Genomic DNA, 10,940 nt, shown 5'->3' with positions numbered 1-10,940 from the left:
GCTAACACGCAGAATTTCCAAGCACGTGATAAAACGTAGACTCTTCATTGGATAAAAAGTACGCCATCCTGGAAAAGCATCGAGAGGCAACGAGCGTAAATAACACTTCACTGAGGGCTTCTCGTTGCTTATGTACGCCTCAGGTCTTAGGTTAAAGTTCGTAAAACAACAACAAAAATTGGCTCAACGTGTTCGTGTCGCATATCAGACATAAACTAGCATCCTGGCGGAAGCACGTTACCATCAACCTGTTTAACTCTAGTTGGTTCTTATACCTTGATATGAAAGGTTTATAGTAAAGTCACGTGTCATGGAGACCTTTACAAATTATTCAAGGTTTGCGCTGCAGTAGATTTTACTTAATTCACAATGATCAGATTATTTATTATCACGGTACATCTAAAGAATCGCATCCGATGTATGTATACAGGGAAATACTTCAAAGAAGGATAAAGAATCCACTGACTTTATTCATCTATAAACATTTTAGTTGTAGCACATGTTATTAACTGGGGTATCCAGATATGGATATAAAAACTACTAATGCGTATGGACCAGTCTAAACAAAATCCTTTCCAACCCTAAAATTGATAAGATTGATAAAGTTTTGTATTAATTCAATTTAATGTACTTCGATAACTATATCTATGATAATCGTTTTACATGTGATACAAAATCGTAAGCCTCGTGCAGAATTGTCTGTATCATGCTGGAACACAACAGACGGAAAATGGCAGTTAAAAGACTTGACCGTAGAAATGCGATGTTCATTTTCTGATGGTTACGTATGGCTAGGTGGTTAAGGCACTCGACTCGTAATTCGAGGGTCGCGGGTTCGAATCCCCGTCACATCAAACATGCTCACCCTTTCAGCCATGGGGCATTATAATGGTACAGTCAATCCCACTATTCGCTGGTAAAAGAGTAGCCCAAGAGTTGGCGGTGGGTGATGATGACTAGCTGCCTTCACTCTAGTCTTACACTGCTAAATTATGGATGGCTAGCGCCTATTGTTTTTAACCCCATAATTACCGATGAGTTTCTATTCGATTGTTAAACACATTTTTCTGCATTTATGCATCAGGCGGAGCAGTTATTGGATGGGTTACATGATTCCTAGTTAAATGTTACGTACATCGGTATTGGTTTGTTTTGTTCTTTGGAATTAAGCAGAAAGCTACACAATGGGCTATCTGTGTTCTGCCCACTACGGGTATCGAAACCCGGTTTCTAGCGATGTGCGTCCACAGACACATCGCTGTGCCACTGGGAAGCATCAATATTGGTGTTGATTTTACTAATAACCACTGGAAATATTTTGTCTGACATGGAAAATGAGTGATTTCACTCTGCTCCGTTCTCTCAGCAAAATGTTTTGACCGACAAAAACAAAATAAATTAAAACTATGACACATGGAGATCCAATCGACTAGTAAACGGTATGTAAACAAGCCGTTAATTTGATGGGCCTGGCATAGCCACGTGGTTAGGGCGCTCGCTTCATGCTCTGTAGGTTCGAATCCTCGTCTCACCTAACATATTCACCCTTTTCAGCCGTGGGACGTTGTAAAGTCACGGTCAATCCCACTATTCGTTAATACAAAAATAGCCCAAGAATTGTCGGTAGGTGATAATGACTAGCTGTCTTTTCTCTAGTCTTTCACTGCTGTAATAGGGACGGTTCCCTGGAGAGGATATGGATGCTACCAGGTAATTTTTTTCCGATAATCACAGATTATGCATCAGTATGTTCAACGTGCCCTAACGGTTGTAAAAAGATACTTCGTTCTGTTTAAACATTCTATCGTAACGTTCACACGTCGAATTTTTCTGGAACTCAGTGAGTTGTTGTTTTTCTTCAGAAAGTTGACACAGAGGCGAGTTATTATTGTTGTGAGTTTGTATGGGTAGTGTGCTGTTAGAACAGGTCTACTAACCTGTATTTCTTTATGACACAATAGCAGCTGATTTGGGGAAACTGTAATTGTGTATATAGTAGAGGAACAGCAATTTTGAACACAAATGGCAACTTTTGTACACATGGGTTGACCAGAGAAAGGAGGACAGACAGACAGCCAGAAACATCCATTTCCAAAAGGGCTTTGTCCAACTCTTTGGGCCAAATAGTAGGATAAAATAATACTTTTATGACATGTTGACAGCTAAAAATGTGGATTGTATTGCATCGCGTCTTTAATCTTTCAATATGTAGGTCAGCGGGTTAATCATGGGTCCATTTCTGGTCCAATAGCATAATGAAGTGTGGTTTAAATGAAAAAAAAAATCATATACATTTCATTTGAACATTTATTGATTTTAGGACCATGATAATAAATATCGAATGGGGAGAACTTATTAATTCCCGATTTCAACGAATTATTTTCATAAGCCACTGGAAACCTAATAATTAGCATATTCTTGGCATGGTTCCAGTTTGAAAACTATACTAAGAAGCTACGAATCTGTTATGCGATTGATAAATGATACTCAATATGGCCACTGAAAAGAAATCTTGACATCTAGTCTAGGAATAGAAAAGGTTTCAAACATCCAGCATAGTAGTGCAAAGGAACATTCTTGTTTTACAATTTGTGAAATTCTTTGTTAAAGCCTCTGGTTTCTTGAATGGAGGCATTCTTCTGAACGACATCGTAACTTCTAGAAACCTTCTGATATAATACATAACTTTTATGACATTAAGAGAAATAAAAACAAAACTGAATCAAAGTTAACGTGACAACAGAAGGCAAAACATGAGGTTTCGTAAGGTCATTTAGTAATTTTACTTATATAATATTAATAGCAGCATAAACAGTGAAACAGGTAATTAAACTGATATGCTATTTGGGTATTTTGTTATTTTCAACCCGGATGTTTGCATCAACTCAACTGTCAGGTCAATAAACAAACAACCCAAAATTTGTGACCACTGACCAGAGGGAGGTTAACAAGTTAGGAATAAACACACAAGAACGTTGTTTACTTATTACAGTTAAATAATAGATTTGTCTGTCACTTTGATGTGCAAATTATCATGCTCAAACTGCGAAATGTAAAATACCAAATACGCAAATAACGAAGCAACAACAAAAAGCTAAACTACCTGTTTATGTGAGACGCTTCCAATAAACTGTAGTAGGTTCAAGCACAATTTAAGAAAATGCCGAAACAACGTTTATATCAGTCTTCAAAATATTTTAGATGTCCAAAATGGCGAAATGGTTAGTTTCTGTGGTCGATGGCCGAATCCTCAAGATTGGAACGTTGCAAATATGTTACGACATTACAGTCAACGTTTTTGAAACTTCATCAAATAAGTAATGTTTTACGCCCTGCATGGCCACGTGTTTAGGGCGCTCGATTTATAATTTGAGCCTCGTCGCACCAAACATGTTCGCTCTTTCAGCCATGAGGGCTTTGTAATGTAACAGTTGGTAAAAGAGTTAGCCCAAGAGTTAGAGGTGAGTGGTCATGACTAGTTGCCTTCTCTCTACTCTTACACTGCTCAGTTGGGGTGGCAAGCGCAGATAATCTTCGCGTAGCTTTACGCAAATTCAAAAACAAACAGATGCTTTATGAGTAGCAGTAACCACCAACAGTGTGTATGTATACAAGTTAAATGTTCACTCTGATTCCCGACATCCCTCCATGCCCTTCTGAAACTCTGTAGTCAGAAATAGTTATATCAGTGACGTCACTGAATATTTGGGGATTAGGTCCAGTTCCTCAATAAATGTCGTTTTATAATTGTCAGAGATCACCAACATCATTTCATGTGAGAAAGGATTCCGTCCCACTTCCTCATGCAACTATAACTCTCTTTACAGCTGTGGTTTAAGTAAGATAAAATCAAATTATCGGCGACTTTCTTACATTTTCTCTCTCCTCCCACAAAGTTAATCTTACTGAAAGCTAGTTCTTATGACCCATTGCGTTGTAACAACAGCATAATGACTGTTTTATAAGTTTGTGATGAAACCGTAACGCTAGTTTATTTGATTATAAATCTCCAACTGATTCTTGTGTGTATTTCTCTGTAACTCGCCCTAAAGTAGTCGGGGACAATTCAAGCTCTATATCCGACAGCCAGTAATTAATGAAAACACAAGGAGTGACCTTACTTAACAGCCTACAACTAAAGAAGGTGTCACTTGAACATTAATTTATAGCCTATAACCAAAAAAACAAGCTGTTACCTGAACAGAAGGTGGAGCATTTTCAGAACCAGGCGAATAGTTTTCCTTGCAAAATAACGTTTTATATTTAGACGTAATTCCTCAATATTAGAAGACGGAAATCAGCTGAGCATTTTGCAGACTTAGGAACATAAATATATATTAGTTTACTTATTAAACTAGACACAGTATGAATCCAAGAATAGTTATGTTCATGAAATCCTTTAATGTGTATTCTATTATATTTATCATATAGTACTCTCAATCTTACAGGACCATAGATAAATATAAAAGAGGTTTTTAAAAGTAAAATGTTAACTTTATAATTTTCTTGTTCAATCTCTAATATATTATTTAACCTTATGGAAAAATATAAAAACTGCTATAACACAATAACATGAGACTTCTGAACATCAAGTCATCATTAATGAAAATGTATTTTCAAAATGTACTCTTCCTCTTCTCACAATATTAATTTCGTCGTTTTGTGTTGTCCTCTGTTTCAGAACTATTTGAATGCATGCCACGAGCCTTGAACCCCCACCCCTACCTTCTGTTGGAATCCAAAGTTCCAGCACGTCTATAATGTAAAAAATGCGTCACCTCTCCACCAATTAGGCTGGCTCTGACATCAAATTCACTAAGTCTATAAATTTCATAGGAATCACCTTTAGCAGGTCACTATACTGGACGGATCACATTGGAAGGACTTGTAAATCTGTTAACCAACGCATCACTTCTCTTAGGTGAATCGGAGACGCTCACAAAGGATGCTCGCTCGATTTCATTTATAAATCATATATCAGACCACTTATTGGTTGCATGATCACATAAAACGTGTCTAATAAATAACCTTATGAAAAAACTCAAAGCTTTACAGTATCAAGTAATTCGCACAGTTTACCGATTACCAAGGTACACTCCCCCGAGTTACCTAGATTCACTCGATATATTACCTACACTCAGAGAGAGAATTCAAACTTTCGCCGGAAAATATTATGAAACAGTCAGCACAAGAACCAAGTTAACAATTTTCAATTTTAACTGTAACACCCGGCACATGGCACACCCACCAGTCTCCTCACTTTATCTGCAACATGTAGTGCGTTGACCATCAATTTTTCCAGTTATCATTTCAGGTACACAGATCCGACACTTCCCGGATAGGTAATCCGGTGTCCAGGGAATGAAAGTAGGTTTCCTCGAGGTTCTCCCGTTTCCCCTACAACCAATTCTTGACATAGGATCCATTGATTCCGTGCCGCCCTTAATCGCATTATCGAACATTAATTTTGTGATAGCCGCCTGTGCCTGTCGTCAGTTTTTCTGCCGCAACTTACTTGTTTACTAAATCAAATTATCTACATAGTAATTAAAAACTCTTTACCTCAAAATTTCTCCTGCGTCACACACACATATCGTTGTGCATGTATGTGTATATATATATATACACACACTTTTTTTTTTTTTTTTCACGAAGCCCAACTTAACTTACAAATCATAAGTACGGGGGAAAGAGAAAGAAAATTTCTGAGCAACCCTGTTATTTCTGCTCCACGAGCTGAATGTCGTCGGTGTTTGGGTAATAAATGTTCATACCCTGGAGGGTCAGGTTCTCTATGACCTCTTCCTCCTCCCCGTACTTGTATTCTTGGCTGATTGATATTTATAACTGTGAACTGAATATTATTTGGTCCTTTTCAGGACAATGTCCATGTATTTTGGCTCGTATACAGTTATTATTTTATTCTATTAGCAGAATGTCAAGTTTGCTGGTGGCATTTAGTTTTTATATATTTTGTTTTAATTTTATATTTGAAATATAAGTTAACTGGGGAGAGATATTTGGGACTAGCTTCATCATGTATGAGGTACCTGTCTAGTTCGCATAGTAATTCGTTTTTCATCCAATTCTTATTAAAGTACATTATTGTAATATGTAGGAGTCTATCTGGTATGGTTGGTATGTTCGAGTATTTGTGAATGAATTGAGATGATATTGTTCTTGTAACTCTGTATGCAGTTGTGAGGAGTCTCATGGTGTAATGGTTATCTCCACGAGCTCCGACTTGGGGAATTTTAAACCGAAATACCCGCCATGTTCTCTGTCTCTTCACCAATAGGAAAGCACTACTATCACGTGACGCATGTGATCCTACGCGCTACCACCAAACTATTACTTCTCGTTGGAGTGCTCATTTAACACTTTCTTGAAGTTCGTTCAAATTAACTTTAATTTCAATTTTCTCCAAGAGTGTTCGATTTACTTGCCTTCCCCGCACGTATTTCTTTGTTTTCATATCACGCATGAATTCCGAAGTCACTATTATCATTTCGGGTACATATGACTCGTCTGTTCCAACAATTTCGGTCACAGATGCGAGCGACCCCTCAAGGGATTTCACGGCCTTTGTTCACGTGGGGATGAAGCACAATATGGAACGCACATTGTCTCCTATTCTTATTCTTCCTCTACTACTCGAACCTTTACAAGCATAAGCTGACAGTAATGACTTCCTTCCCTGTGGTTCGCCGTGCCTTCCCACCCCTTCCTGAGAATTCTGTTTAGCTCTCGTCTGTTTTCTAGGAGCTTACATCTCGGATATGTATTTTTTTGTTTCGTGATCTTGTTTTTGTTTCTCCATTCCCCTTTCTTAAAGTTCACGCTGTGCTTTTTCATCTCGTTTGGTGACGGCATTAAGAGGCTTGTTCCCCGCGGGAGAATTTTCAGGTAGATTCCTACATTCTGGAGTACCAGTTATAGGCTCAATTTATTTATTAGGAAGAAATGTGTTCCTAATTTTCTGTTTGCCTCTGCCCCGTTTTCTCGCCTTGGACTTCCTCTTCTTGTCTGGGCTTTTTTGCAGGAGCCCTAAGGAGTTTCTGGGGGTATTTCCTCCCTTTTCTCGTCTACTGTCGGCCGTGTATTGTCTTCAGCTCTGGCCCTATTTACGCGGTTCACTTTTCTTTTGAGCTACGATGCTATATTGTCGCGGATTCGTTGCCTGTCTCCGTGTAAGGGGTCATTCTTATGACCCTGTTTTTATGGTATTTCGAGTGTGGCACGATTACTGTCTCCTTGTCCCGAGTGGCTTCTGTCTAGTAGTGTTCTGCTTTTCCTTGGTAGAGACTTACTGTTTTCCATCGAAGCCAGGTGTGGCTCCCTGTTCTTTTTCCCGACCTTTACCATTTTCAGCCACGTTTGTCACTGTTTGCCGTTTTTCGCGACAATACATGGTGTTTCCTACCTCCTCAGGATCCTTGGTCATTCCAGTGTCTATTCAAGACAGTCCCTGACCTCCTAACTCAAACAGGCTGTCACACCTGCTCTATGTACATTTTACTCCCGCCAGTCCGTCCGTCGTTATGGTATACCGTTTAGGGCTCTGTCATTTGATCTTGCTTCTGCACTTATGTTTTTATCGAGTGGTTTGCTTCTTTGTTTAACATATTCATACGCTAGAGACTGTGCTTCCACAAGTTGGTAAGTGACTGGCTTTTTCTTGCCATTTTCGAACGGGAGTCGGCCGATTCTACTTGTCGATTCATTCTACACTGTGCAGTGAGATGATTACTCAATTACTCACATTAGTAGGGTATTTTCTTCCTCCTCACCAATGCTTTGTACATCTTTTTATTCAACACCCCTCTATGAAGCTAGCTATTTGGACGGTGCCATCTACTCCTTTATTTCCTAATGGTAAGTTCCTACAGTTTTTGGGATGGTGGTTGCCTCTAACACCTGTTATACCCCTTGACAAGGCTTGTATGCTTTTGCTTCAGTGACTCCTTGGATGTTCTTGTTCACCTTCCAACCTTCTTGATTGTCGATCTTATTTGGTATTTGGCAAGGTCTTTATTTTGGCGAGAGTCCCACTTCCTCCTCCATTGTCTGTGTTACATCTGTTTAGATGTTTCTCTTCAGGGCTGGGATGTATGGATCAGTTACCAAAGAGTTTGGGATCATCAGTCGATGAAAATTTCTCTTCATATCACTATTCTCGAAGTTCTGGTTATTTGTATGGATTTGGAACATTTTCCCCTGACAACCATCAGCAGGTTACCATTTGTTCTGACATTTCTACAAGGTGGCTTTTATCAATTGCATAGAGGGCACCAGGTCTTGATCCCTGTGTTTTTGCAAGATGGATCTTCTTCGCTGGACTCGCACACACTGAATTCTTTCATTGGTGTACACTCTTGTTCAATTGTCTGTACAATTTGGATCTAATTTATCCCATTGTGTGATCTTCCTGTATCCTTCCGTTTTCGGGTAGTTCTGTCTGCATTTGGCATACTTCTTTTTGTTGCCTTTGCCACCCTTTGTTCATATTATTTCGGTTTTGGTACCTGGTTCCCCATTCTCAAGCCTTGGTTGTTGATACTTTCAGCCAGGATTGGTCTTATCTATTCTTATATTTTCTCTGCCATCCATTTACTTTGGGTGTCTCCTTCATTGACGATCCTTCTGATTGTTCTTTCTTAGCCCACTGAACCTTCATTCTTCAAACTAAGGTGGTCTTTCCCTTTCCATCCTGACTGTTCCATTAACCCACTTACCAGTGCTTCATTATGCCATCCATCCTCCATTTTCACAACTGGTTTTTATCAGATCCTTGGCAAGGTATCCAGTTTTCTTCAGAGAATAGCCTGTTCCATTCACCTTTCTTCTATGACCACCTGACTACACAAATGGGGCACTGACTCGGGATTTCCAGGTTTCTCGCTCAACAGTGTCTCACGTGGATTTTGCTTACCTTCCTACAGTCTCTGCAGATCATGATGCCCAGTTTCCTTTTTTCTATCTGCCTATCCTTAATTTTTCATTTCAGCCATACTCCTCTGTCCTGTCTGTACGCTCCATTATTATCTTGATCACGTGGCTTCCTTCCAGAGTACTTTTTTCCCCACCCTTTTTCTTTTAGTGGTCATTCACTGGTAAGTCTAACAACTTGGGTTCAACATTTGATCTAGGTGGCTTATTCCTGACCTGATCTCTTTCACGTTTCTCCACATAAGCTACATAACCTTCCTTTCTCCCTTGCTCTATCTTGGAGATTCTACTATAGGGCACATGGAGGATTTCATACACATTCATCTCCACTGTCTTCACCACATTGTGGTTGGTGCTTCCTCAGGGTATTAATCTGCCACTTGTTGCTTTACTCACGACTTCGGCACGACTGTGACATGACGAAAGTCTTACTAATGCCATCTTTTCTTTCAGGACACCTGTTTCATTTTCATGTTGAATCCCACTCTATGGTGATGGTGCCTGACCAGGTATTCTGTCTGTACTGTGAATGGGTTCCACTTATCAAGCCAACACTATAAACCATGTTAATTCCTATAATTTTATGGTTATTTATACTCATCCTTGAGAGGGATTATTTCACAAGATTATGCGAGTATAAATTCCTCGTGATACTTGCGTCATATGTCCATCCCAGACTGCACCACCCACGAATGAAATGGGTAAAGCATTAAGGGATTTACTGCCCATCTGTTGACTGAATAGATCAGTGGTGTGAATTTTAAACAAGGTTTAGTGAACAACCATTGTACTGTCTTGGATATTGCATTCCCTTCGAACTCCAATGCACTCCCCTTTGTTTTTCAGTGTAACAAGGGAGTTCTTACCACTTACCTGTTGCAAGCAACTGGAGTGTATGATCATAGAGGAAACCTGCTGGATGGGTTCCACAAAGATGGCTATAAGCAATCACTCTAAAATAAGGCAGTTTTGTTCTGCCAGTGTAGAGGGAGTTACAAGATCCTCCAGATGCGTTTTTCCCAAAGTTGAGATGCCCAAATACAGTTCATCCCTCAGATTGGGTGCCCTCCTCCTGTCCTTGCGTGGATGTCAGTAACCAGTGAGTGAAGTTTTGGAGATTGAGTGAACCAGTCACTAAGTCCTTACACAGGTTTCATTTTTTCCATCTTTTCCTCTCGATTGCTCTTCCATGTAGTGGGTCACAGAAGGTCTTTGTGGTATGTTTCTGCTTCTGTTCTGGATTTTTCCTCGTTAATAAGGTTGTTGACAACCTGTGCTGTGTCGGGCGTTTTCACGGTCGCGGGGGTTGAATGCATGCAATGAAATTCTAGGTCCGTGAAATTAGGCCACTCTGAAAGTTCTTAGGATCTTCTTCTAGGTTTCCTCTGGACTCTAGAACTTGAGGTGAAATTGGTAAGATCCTCATCTTAACCTCGCTATGAAGTTGGTACCAAGTGAATGACGACGTTTAGGATGTAGTTGACTTGTCAAGTGCAGTCCATCACACTCTACCCACTATACACCTAGGGTACATCATCTCTTTCCCACCTTTCAGCATGAGATTGATTAATTCTGCTTCTTTTATGTCTGTTGCTCCATCCTATCCCACGCGGATGCGCTCACTTCTTATTCCACTGTCTGGTTCTTTTGACTTTTTAATCATAGCAAGAGATACGACTCAGAAGTGGCACCCTTCTTAAATCTTCTGATCTGTTCCTCTTAATTAACGGGTGTCCTCTGAACACTCCCGGGTAATATGCCTGTGATTCCTTTGCAGTGGTTCTTCTTCCAATTCAGTGTGGGATTCAAGCTAATCGTGTGAGTGGAGGAAGAGTACCTCATTGGAAATTATAAATTTTCCTGAATAAAAATGAATGATTTTTCAATGTGCACTTCCATCCACTCACACTATTCCGGTGTTCGCGTCTTCTGCCAAACTTAAAAGTGATAGTTTAGTGGTGACACGTAGAGAGAGTCACGTGAGTAGTACT

The sequence above is a fragment of the Tachypleus tridentatus genome, chromosome 6 (assembly GCF_004210375.1).
Source record: "Tachypleus tridentatus isolate NWPU-2018 chromosome 6, ASM421037v1, whole genome shotgun sequence".
Taxonomy (NCBI): domain Eukaryota; kingdom Metazoa; phylum Arthropoda; class Merostomata; order Xiphosura; family Limulidae; genus Tachypleus; species Tachypleus tridentatus.
The sequence above is the reverse complement of the archived record's forward strand: the minus strand, read 5'-3'. Positions refer to the sequence as shown.